Source organism: Musca domestica, unplaced genomic scaffold (assembly GCF_030504385.1).
Source record: "Musca domestica strain aabys unplaced genomic scaffold, Musca_domestica.polishedcontigs.V.1.1 3, whole genome shotgun sequence".
Classification (NCBI taxonomy): Eukaryota; Metazoa; Arthropoda; class Insecta; order Diptera; family Muscidae; genus Musca; species Musca domestica.
In genome coordinates, this window is record NW_026712299.1 from 430,589 (window position 1) to 443,082 (window position 12,494).

At 34.2% G+C, this 12,494-nt stretch overlaps 1 long non-coding RNA gene across 1 annotated transcript in view; it reads left to right on the forward strand.

The window, feature by feature from the left end:
- The window catches only part of LOC131803364 (uncharacterized), a 46,754-nt gene extending 37,371 nt beyond the window's left edge, over positions 1–9,383 (forward strand). The window contains exon 3 of the long non-coding RNA XR_009342542.1: positions 8,045–9,383. This is a non-coding gene — a long non-coding RNA (uncharacterized LOC131803364). The remainder of the gene's footprint in view (positions 1–8,044) is intronic.
- Positions 9,384–12,494: the final 3,111 nt, after the last annotated feature.

The window sequence follows — 12,494 nt, forward strand, 5'->3', positions numbered from 1 at the left end:
TAATTGTATATGGCAGTATGTCTTTTACATTATACAATGCGAAAAATGGTTTGTTCGCTCGTCCATCCTTCTCTGCCTTTACAAAAATTTGTAAACAGCAGACATATATGTAGATATGTTCATGTGAGTGTGTGTGTTGGCAAATGTATTTAAGTGAGCTAGTGTGTACAACTTCCGCTCACTGTGTGTGTCGGGCACCTACTCAAATGACGCGAGTGTAAAATTTTTCTGTGTTTTACAGCTCTAATACCCTACGTAACAACGATGATTTCGCATATAATGTTGTAATAGTAGACTTTTATAGAATCATTTTTCTAAGTCTAAAACAATCCTGAAATATAAAATTTTTAAGATAGAAGTAGGATTTTAGGAATAATCGTATAAACGGGAATTTTTCGATAATATTTTTAATAACCTAACGACCAATAATTTTTTCAGGGACAAACATAAAATATGCCTTGATTTTTTAAACTATTTGTTAGGACTCAAAGGACACATAAAAATATATTTTAAGAATATTTATAAACGTCCAACAGACCAATGCGAACCAATGGCTCAATAGTGTGGATAATTAAGAAAATGTCTCACAGATTTTTAAAGATTATATTCTCAAGGACCTACAGACAAAAACACGAGGATGTTTAAAGAATAATTTTTCAAGATCACTGGACAAATATAAAGGGTTTTTTAAATATTTGAATTTATGAAAATATTTTTTCAAGGACCAAAAGACAAAACAAGCGGACGTGTAAAAAACATTTTTTTTCAAGGATCAACAGACCAATATTTGTGGATTGTTTTAAGAATATTTTTTAAGGACCTTGAATTGTTAACTTTTTTCCTATGGGCAAGTAGGCCATTTAACGTCTTTTTTTTTAAGGAATAAAAAAATAATTTTAAAATTTAAAAGATTTCAAATAAATATAAATATATAAAAGAATATTTGTTAAAAATTTTTTCGAGGACCTCTTGTCCTAAAAATGTTGAATATCTTTTCGAGGACCTCTTGTTCTAAAAATGTTGAATTTAAAGGAACTCCTGACCAATAAACATTTTTTCTGAAGATTTTAAGTATATTTTTCCAAGCAACTCTTTTCGAAGGACTTTTAAGAATATTCTTCCAGGACCAAAAAATAATAAGAATATCTATTTTTTATGATTTTTTGAGAATGTATTTTTTTAAAGATTTCTGAGAATATTTTTTCAAGTACTAAGTAAATAAAAAAATAAATAAATGAATAAAAGTACATTTTTTAAGAATATGGCTTAAGATCTGACAGTTCAATAAATTTACCCAATGATCGGGAATATTTGAGAATACTTTTTTAAGGACCAAAAGACTTGAAAATGGTTTTTTTCCAATAAACTTATTTTTTAAACCATACTATGCAGTGTATTTTAACTGTATCATTCCATTTGTAACTCCTCGGAATACTAATGTCTAATGTCATGTCCTAGAATTCGAAGTCGATTTTGCCATGCCCGTCTGTCTGCTGGTTGTTGAGATTGAAGGAAGCCATGTGTATTTTGATAAAAATGAACTATGTCGGCCCATGTTCTCACATATAACTATACCTCCAGATATTCGGTGTTTGGACCATTTAAACCACTGTTTAAAATGCGGTACTTAGGGTTTGTAATGGGTTTTACCTCCTGTGGTACATAATTGCCGTTTGGCTTTAGCCCCCACTTTTCAGTACTTCGCGATATTCGGTATTCTGATGACTTTAGCCACATTTTATAGGGGAATAGTTAAAATGCGGTATTCAGAGTTTGTAATAAGAGCAGACAGAGGACTGCTGGAATAGGCTAATTACTTATTTATCACTGAATCGGTACCTCCGAATATTTAGTATTTTGGTGATTTTAGCCTCAGCTATATTTGATGCGGAAAAAATGTGCCTAATCAAAATAACGGGTTTAGACCCTGAGCCTCTTTGGACCAAATCCGTTTCAGAACACTTGGAGCCGATCTAGCGATGTCCGTCCGACCATCTGTCTGCCTGCTGGCTGGTTTTCGCGATAACTCTCGAAGGGAGTATCCGATTTGGTCCAACCTTTGTACATCGTAATATTATTATCAAACTTAGATTGGTTTCTGAAATTGCCAATATCGATCCACTTCTTCTGGTACCTCCCCCACAAACGGTCAAAATCTTGAAAGAAAATTATTTACCTCACAGAACAAGAAAGGTTAATCCAATTTTTTTAAACTTTACAAATTCTAATATTTGTATCTGTTCTATGTTAGGTGCCTGCTAGTACCTCCCCCTCAAAGATTCAAAATTTTGAATAATCTAAAAGCTTATAAAATGTGAAATAAGAATCCAATCGTCTTAAAATTTCGCATATCCCAATGTTTATAAAAACTCTAGGTCTGGTGTGAAGACGGAATATGTCGGTCCACTCCTTCAGGTACCTCTCCCACAAAGGGTCATCATTTTGAATATCCATGGAGCTCAAAAACCGCGAAATTAACATCCAATTCAATTCAGACTTGGTACATCTCAATATTTCCATCAACACAATATCTGTTATAAAGATGGTAGAGATCGGACCATTCTTTTTGGTACTTTCCCCCACAAAGGGTCAAAGTTTGGAATAACCAAAACGACTATAAAATCCAAAATAGCATCCGGTTCTCTTCATATTTCACACATCCCATTATTTCTATTAACTTAAGATCTGCTGAGAAGATGACATATGTTGGTTCACTCCTTCTGCTACCTCCTCCACAAAATGTCAACATTTTGAATATCCATGAAGCTCATATAAGGCCGCCTGATACTTTTTAACTTGTTTAATTTGGCATTTCAAACCCGCAGTAAATAACAATTACTACAGCTGGACATCGGTATTATCGATTTTTCAACATTTTTAAAACTTTGCTAACCGATTTCACTGGAAAAAATGGAAGTTGACACAATATTCACTTCCAATTCTTTCATTTTTATATGTTTTCATTACCTCTTGTAGGGTAGTAATAGATCTTCTCGGCGGACCTTAAAGATTTTCTTTGTTTTATCTATATTTTCCACGATCAGTAATTAATTCCTAATCTTATTTCTATATTTTTTCAAAGACCTTCTTTTTTCCAAGGATCTTGGATTTTTAAGGCTATTGAAGGATTTACTATAAATATGATTTTTTTATATTTTTTTTATGAACCTCCTGACAAACAAACTTAGATTTTTTCGAGGACCAAAATACCAATAATTTTTTTATAGGCCAAAAACTATTTAATATGTTTTTTTTTTTTTCAATAATGTTCTTTAAGGACCAAAAAATGCTGGAATCACTTTTCATGTACATCTTGGGCAATAAACATGGATATTTTAGAAAGATTTCTTCAAGGAATAGCTGACCAATTCACCATTAAACCTTTTTTTGTAAGATCCTCCTGACCTATAAAGGCAGATCTTTTACTAGAAATTTATTTTCACGGGCCTCTGGTCAATAGGTTTGAACTTTCATAAGCCGTTCTTTCAAGGAACTATTCAATAAACGAAAATTTTGACTTTTTCCGAATATTTTTTCAAAAACTCAAAAAAGCAAGCGTAGATTTTTGGGAATGCTTTTAAGGACTAAGAGACTATTTTTTATACCTTCCATCAAACATAGTATGGAGGGTATATTAAGTTCTCCCACCGTTTGTAACTCATCGAAATAATAACTTTAGCCCTAACAAAGTATATATATGTTTGATCAGCGTAAAATTCTAAGACGATTTAGCCCTCTCCATCCGTCTGCTGTAATTACCCTTAAGTAAAAACGAATTAAGATAGGACATTTTTCACAGATCGGTCTTTGTCAATGGAATTTTCTGAAAATTCACACCTGGAGTTCCTTTTGAGTCCTTCATACCCTGGAAGAGTACTGTCTTTATAAGTCCACGATATCGTATGTCCCATATAACGGTACATCCCCATATTAGGTATTTTTATAATTTTAGTCCCATTTTTCATTAGAGTTATTTGAAAATCTACACAAGGAGTTGTTTCTGAGTACTTCAACCCTGGAATAATATATAGGTTCACGATATCGTATAGCACCCTTAAAACGGTATTCCCCAATATTAGGTATTTTAATGTGTTTAGCGACATTTTCACCTGAATTGTTTTAAATTTCGTATTTAAAGTACGAAGCTCGCAATGAGTACTACAACTTATGACGAAAATTGTCTATGCAGTTCCACGTGATCCTTTGATCATTTTAGCAACATTATTCAACGAAATTGTTTCAAATTTCGCATTTTAATTTCGGAATGGGTACTACAGCATTACATTAATTATGTAGGTTCACGTCTTCGTATAGCCCCCATATAAAGGTTTTCATTTAAGTGATATGTTTCGACGTTTTTTTTTTTTTTAATTGTTCAAGATCCTTCAAAATTGTGGAAGGTTAAAAGTTCGGTCCGGCAGAACTTTCAAGTACAAGGGGATTAATAAAATTGATTTTTTTTAATATTATTTGTAAAGAACGGTAAATCACAAAAAAAAAAAAAAATATTTCATATCAGTCGAATCGTGGATTTCAAAAGAATAATTTTACTGTCGATCCAAATATTTTTTTTCTTTATTTTTTTTTCGTTAACGGTGAATCGGAATATTTTTATGAGCTATTAAATTTATGTTCATAGATTTTCAAATCAATTTTTTTTTAAAGAATTATTACATTTCTTCCCATGATTTGAATAATCTTTGAAGGACTTTCCATTGCTTTTATTTATTATGTGCATTCAAAATTATATTCCTGGAAAGGAGAAGGAGGTATCCGAATTGGTGCTCTTGAACCATATCAGACCACATCACTACCCTCAAAAGCGGCTACAAATTTAATAACAAAAATTAATTTCGATTGGACGATGAAACAGTTATTATATTTTTTAGAAAATGGACCAAGTACCAACATCTTCATGCACCGTCAACACAGGTTAAGGAGGAGATAGTAATATAATATAATTTTTAAAATAGAATAAGCCCAAAACTTGTTTTATAGGATGAGGCTATAATGTTATTGGCTAGACCGATTATTTATTATTAACTTTTCTTTGTTCTCACAGTCCTATGAAAACAAAATTATAATAATTTTCTTTTATCGAATATTTGCAATTCCTATAAAATTGTTCGATACCAATTAATAAACCAAAATTCAATTCCCTTTTATATTCAAATCAAAAGGTGAAAAAACTAGTAAAAAATTCTTGAAGAATACAGTGTCGAAAAAACACAATTATAAGGCTCGCTTAAGTGGGGGCTACAACAAACGATGTGACAGTATGCAATTCTAGATTTACTAGGGGTTTCAAAATTTTCCTATACATTTTTAAAGTGAAATTTGCATACAGTGAATTGGGCGAGCTTTGAAATTCATTCTCTCTCCAAAAATATTCCACTTGCGTAGGACATTCGACATTCGTCCTAGCCAACTTCAATTCCATTTTACAAAGCGCTATTTTTATTGTATTTTTACACATGCTGATTATTTGTGACACATACGTATGTGTGTGGGTTCAGATGTACATACGTTTATACATATGTCTGTCAGAACATTCATGCATTCGTGTAAACTGATAGGCGAGAATGTTCATACCTCGCTCGGTGCGTTGCGTTGTGTTGTTGCACAATAAGAAATGTATGGCATACAGAGATCGCACTCAGCCAACCGCCACCCACACACATTTACACCAAAAGCGAACAGAGAGCATACCAAACGTCATTAACATACCGGAAGTGCAAACATTTTTTTGCTTCCCCTCTCCCTCCGTTACTTGGCGTTGGCGTTGCTAGATTATCGTTGCCGCCGTTGCCGTTGCTGTTGTTGCTGCTGTTGTTAGCGTTCTTGCTTTGCTAGTATTATTGCCATTGTACGAATATTCCTTTTCCTTTCACAATTCAACATTATTATGTACCGGATATGTGAAAGTGAGCAAGTGTGAGTGTGTCTGTGAGACCGAGCTAGTGTTGGCCTGTAATTTCTTGGCAATTTAAAAAAACGAAGAAAACGAAGTAGGAAAGTTATTTAAATTTTACACTGCAAATGCAAGAAGATATATGATTCGAATGCTTGTAAAAGAAATACAATTTACATTATTCGTTTTTTTGTGTTGCTGGTATTGCCAGTGTATGTATGTGTGTTTGTGGGTAATTTGTAAGAATATACGTAAAGTAATATTTCAAAAACATATACCATGCAATATTTAAATGGCATGAGCAACAAATTTACTTCTTTTGAATAATACAAATGCCAGATATCAGTTTTTGTAATCTGTTATTGGCAATTTGCAAATGTTCATTTTTTTGTTAAGGTTTTTTATTGCTGCAGTTTTTTGTTGGTCTTTTGTAGATTACCAATTAAATATTAAATTCAATGAATAGAAAATATCTCTTTTTTTGTTGGGTTTAAGAAAGGTAATTGTTCATTTTATGTCGTTGTTTTTTTCTGTAGGATTAAAAAATTGTTTATTAAAATAACATCAAATATAGTTGGCTAGCTTAAGGGTCATAAGGTAATAATAGATAGAAGAGTTATATATTATTGTAACATATTGTCAATGAATTAAATGTACCTAAAATAGAAAGGAACTCATAAAACAAGTAAAAATGCTCTAAGCTCGGTCGCGCCGAACTCTGAACACCCTCCACCATATGGAACGAATTCGGCAAATTTTCAAAAAAAGAAAAAAAAAATAAAATCCGTTAAAAATTCTATTAAAATCTTAAAAATGCCGAATGTAGCCCTTATATTAGGGTCTATACGTCGGCATGGAGCTGTATAGGCAACTTTTGTCATAAGCTAATGTAGCTAATATCATCAAAGTACCGAATATAGGGAGGTATAGGCTATATCAAACCGTGGATCTGCACAGACAACTTTCTGTAGTAGGCATAAGGAACTTTAAATTCTAAATTTAAAACAATTCCGATGAATAAATTCGCTAAAATCATCAAAATACCAAATATCGGTAGGTGCCGTTATATTGCGGCTATACGAAGGCGTGGACATACACCGACGAATTTCTGAAATAGACTGTAGTATCTATTACGAACTTCAAATATCAAATTTGAAACAATTCCGGTGAATAATGTCGCTAAAATCTTGAAAATACCGAATATGGGGAGGTACCGTCATATGAGGGCTATACTAAGACGTGGACCTGCACAGACAACTTTATGTTAGAGGCTGTAGTATTCATTACCAAATTCAAAAACCAAATTTAAAACAATTCCGGTGAATAATGTCGCTAAAACCATGAAAATACCGAATATGGGGAGGTGCCGTTATATGGCGGCTATATGAAGACGTGGACCTGCACAGGCAACTTTCTGTCATAGGCTGTAGTATCCATTACGAACTTTAAATACCAAATTTGAGACAATTTCGGAGAAAAATGTAGCTAAAATCATCAAAATACCGACTATCGGGAGGTGCCGCTGTATGGCGGCTATACGAAGGCGTGGACCTGCAAGGACAATTTTCTGTCATGGGCTGCAGTATCTATTACGAACTTCAAATATGAAATTTGAAACACTTCCGGTGAATAATGTCGCTTAAATCACCAAAATACCAAAAGTCCTGCAGACATAATAAACATTTGAGTAAAATTTTATCAATCTGCTTCATTTCGTTCAGAAACTAGAGTGATTTCCACAGACGGACAGACATCGCTTATTGGACATAAAATGTTATGCTGATCTTGAATATATACACTTTGTGGGGTCTTAAATGTATATTTTAAGGTGTTACAAACGGAATGACAAACTTAATATACCCTCCATTCTATGATGGAGGGTATAAAAATGTAGGAAAATGTGTGTTTTCCTTTTAAATTGAAATTATTTTGATGAAGAACAACTAAAATACTTCAATTCACGTGCAAGGTAACATGTTAGTTAGATTTGGGTAATTTCGGAGAGTCCAAAGGCTTAGAATTGAACCATCTCCATATGTAGAGGACATTTCTTCAAAATTATAATTGAAAAGGAGTTTCGATCTTCCTTATGAATGTCATAGCCGCATATTGATTCAGAATCGTTTTTTATAGGTATTCCTTCCAAACGAGGGTATAAAAAATTTGGCCGGCCATGAAGAAGGAAACGAAATATGCACATAGCTCATTCTGAAGATTTTCATAGAATCACTTTTTGAGTCGATTTATGGATGTCCGTCCGTTAATCTGTCCACATACAGGGTGAGATGAAACAACTGCAACCAAATTGAGATTGCTGTAATTCCTAAGCCACTCGTCCGACAATTGTTATAATTATTCCAGTAACAGCTCATTATAATGTTTACAAGCGTACAAAAGCGTTTTGGTGAGAATTTTCCAGAACAAAAGTTATTCGCTATGGAATTCAAGCGTGATAGTGTGATTTTTTTATATTTGGCTGGAAAACCACAAATGGCTATCGTTATAGCACTGAAGCATTTAAATGTGAATAAGTCTTTTGTGTCTCGTACCATCGCTCGTTACCGTGATACTGGTAGCGTAGCCCGACGTCAAGGAAGTGGACGGATGAAAACTCCAACATCAGCAGAAATGGTTCGAAAATAAAGAAGCGACTTGATCGAAACCAGCGCCGCAGTGGCCGAAAAATGGTCGATGAGCTGAACAGATCGCAATATTCCATTCGGCAAATATTGAAAAATGAGCTCGGGGTAAAAGTCCAAGAACTTACACCGCAACACAACGAAAATACACTCAAAAGAGCAAAAGAGTTGCTTCGCTTGGCCGAAAGTGGTGAACTGCCGAATTTGGTTTTCTCCGCTCCGATGAGAAAACGTTCGTTGTCCAGCAGTTTGTAAACAAACAAAATGATCGTGTTTACTTGCCAAAGAGGCCAATGTGTCAAAGAGCTGAAAATGTGCACCTTCGGTTGGCCACCAAAACTCAAGCGCCGGCCATGGTGATTTTGTGCCATAACAGCCGAAGGTCACTCTCCGCTCGTATTAATCGACCGTGGCACAAGAATAAATGCCGAATATTATCGCGAAAATATTCTGGAGGATGTATTAAAGCCTTGGGTACGCAAACATTTTGGCCGCAGGCCTTGGACATTCCAACAGGACTCAGCACCATCGCACTCAGCACGCGCCACCCAAGAATGGTTACAAAATTAAGCTCGTCGCTTAATTTCCAGCGCACAATGGCCACCAAAATCTCCGGATACCAATCCGTTGCACTATTGTGTCTAGAGTATTCTGGAATGCAAGGTTGGACCTAAAAAATACCAAAGTGTCACCTCAAGCAAGCGCTTCGCCGTGCTTTTGCCAAAATACCGCAGAACAACATTCAGGCATCGTGTGACAATTTCATTGGCCATTTGAAGGCCATAATTAGTGCCAAAAGGTGACCAATTCGAACAAATCTAAACATATTTTAAAATTTGGTGCTACTTCCGACATTTTTTACTTACATTAAATAAAATTAAAAAAAAGTAAAAATTATGGTGTTTGACTTTGTTGCAGTTTTTTTAATCTCACCCTGTATGTGTCATAGGTTGTAAAACCCATCAGGATCTTCAAATATGCAACAATTCCCGTAAATAATGTCGCTATAATCATCAAAATACCAAATTTTGAGAGGTACCGTTATATGGTAAATATACGAAAACGTGGATCGACATGATCCATTTACGAATTTTACCTGTGTACTGTCAAAATAAAGATGTGTGCAAAATGTTAGACTTCTGTTTCAATTCGTTCAAAAGTGTGATTACAACGAGCAGACAGAAAGACAGGCGGACAGTGCTTGACTTGAAATTTATATTTTTTAGCTTCTATCATTAGTTTTTTAACCCTAGAGAGATAACCCTATTGGAAGCTTCGGAAAAGATAACCATACGTCTGTGGGACGTATCATAGTTTTTCTACGGTGACAACATTTTGGGAAGCATTTTTTACCTTTTTTGTACTGTTCTTTTTTGTACATCATCTTCAAATAATTCATCTCCTGCTTCACTGCCATCAGATGATTCCGAATCGCCCGATAAACCTTGCAAATACGCATTTATTTCTGTGTAATTTAACCTTCTATTTCGGGTCATTATTCTTGGTTTAGCTAATGAAAGAACGAAATCACGATCAAAACAAATTTATTCAAATTGAGTGTAAAAGTCACACAAAAGCTAACCATACGTCTCTGAGACGTATGCGATCGCCAAAACTCAAAGAGTATCGAACTTACCACGACAAAATAACCACCACCGGCAAGCTACTGTAGACGACTGAGAAAAACAAAAACAGTAACGTGTTTCACAAACATTCGAGAGAGGGAGAGCGAAAAATAAAAATGACATACCTCTCTCTGACGTAGGTTATCTTTCTAGGGTTAAGGAGTCACAAATGGAGTGGCAATGTTAATGTATCCCCCATGGAATTGTGAAGGGTATAAAAATAACAGCAACTCCTGGCCAGATTTTTCGATGAGAGCACAGTCCCATTTTCGGGTTTTAAAGGTACCAGTTCATTATATAGTCAGTGTGGCTATAATTTGACTTAGAGTAATTTTTCAATATAGTTCGAAGCATAAGCAATACAATGACAACTTCTTACCATTCCTTAATTTTTCAGGAGTTTAAGGTAATTTATTCAGCAGCAATTTATATTTTACAACGGGAAGGATATGTAAAGTTTAAACTCGCAGAAAAACAAAGGAGTTCTTTGAAATGATTGATTCTGGGTTAAATATTCCCAACAAAAACTTAAAGAAATTTTATGGACTAGTGACTCAATCAAGTTTATACTTCCCTAAATAGGTTTGAAATTTTTCCGAATAAAAGTTAAGATTTTTAGAAAGATATCAACACAAATGCTGTTTTTATGGTACTTAAAAAATTTTAAATTCAAATCCTTCAATTTTTCTTAAAAAAAATGCACTACCCACTTGAAATCGACAACAAAAAATAGGCAGCACAGACAAATGACAATGAAACACATTAAGAAACAAGCAGAGCCAAACAAAACGCATATTAAAGTGGAACAACAACAAAAACAATGAATTACAACAATAGCAACAACAGCAACAACATGGATGACACCAACAAGAAAACAGTCACGTTTTTCAATTAAAATGTTATTTTTTCCACACTTCATACTTTTACTGGTGTATCCTCTTTCGGCTCCTTTGGTACAATTCTCTCTTTTCCCAGCGTTTCCATTTTTTCTTTTTTGTTTTTTGATTGTTTTGTATTTTATGGTTTCATAGTTGTTGCCAGTTATTGTTTTTTGCAGCTTACAACATCATGTTTATGTTTTTTTGTTCTGTTCTGTCTCTCCTTCTCCCTTTTGTATTTTATTTCTAATTGTCCTTACCTCGTGCTTACTTTTTGCGATCCTCCAAACGTCTGTGTGTGTCTCTCGGTTTCGTCTGCTTGTTTATCGGTTTGAGGTAGTCGAGAGTTTTATGTCCTTGATTGTTTTGTCTTAAAGACCAAGAACAACAAAATGGCAAAAGGGTAATGGCATAAAATACGATAGGGAACTGACATTGCTTTCGACGTCGTCGTAGCCTGCGTCGGTGAGATGTAGAATGTCAAATTGAAAATCTCGGCACAAATGTCGATTTTCTTTCACTTTGGTGTTGTGTCGTATTTTTTCTTCGTTTCGTTGTTTTGTTGCGAACTCTCCATGGCACCACATGGCGTATACGTGATTTGTATTTTTCCTGAATTCTCTTTAAAGACTTTTGATGACCACCACATCATCAGCAATGCTCCAGCGTTCTGGGAAATCTCTATTGGTCTTACCTAAATCATTTGGAATAAATTAAATTTATTTATGGTTTTTAGCCATAGGCCAATATTAAATTTTAAGTATCAATCTATGTACATGTGTATGTTTGTACGTTAACTGATCCATGAAATCATAAAAGTTGATTAATGTTCCTGGGATTTGTTGTGTATTATGTTAAGGGAAGTTGGATTTTCCCAGAAACGTTGGTGAATTTTAAATTTCATTTCGTCAGAAGTTCAATATTTTTACAATGAGGAAAATAAACAGAAAAAAAAAAATAGCGGAATCCAAAAGAGAATTTGAGAAGAAGAGGGGTTATGGGGAAGAAAGGGTGTATGTGCTAAGAATGCACCTGTGTCAATCTAGTTCTTAGTTCAGTACACCAGTTCCTAAACGTATGAGTGATATAATTTCATATATTTCCCATCACTCATACGTAAATTTTTGATCTAAACGACCGGAGTATTCAAAACTAGATAGGGAACTACAATGACACAACTCCAGTGAGTAGACAGGCGTAAAAAACGAAACCTGCATATGTTCATTATGCCGATGACTTTAGCCATATTTTAAGCTGTATCGTATAAAATCCGTTATGTCCTTTCCAACTAGGCTTATAAATTGTTTTTAGAGAGATATCAATAAAGGCTTTATGATACCCTGCACCACTTTGCTAATTTAGTAGAGCTCCGCATAACAAATAAAAGTTTTTATGGGAGAATTCCATCATACACGCTATGATTATGATTATAATTCAAAGT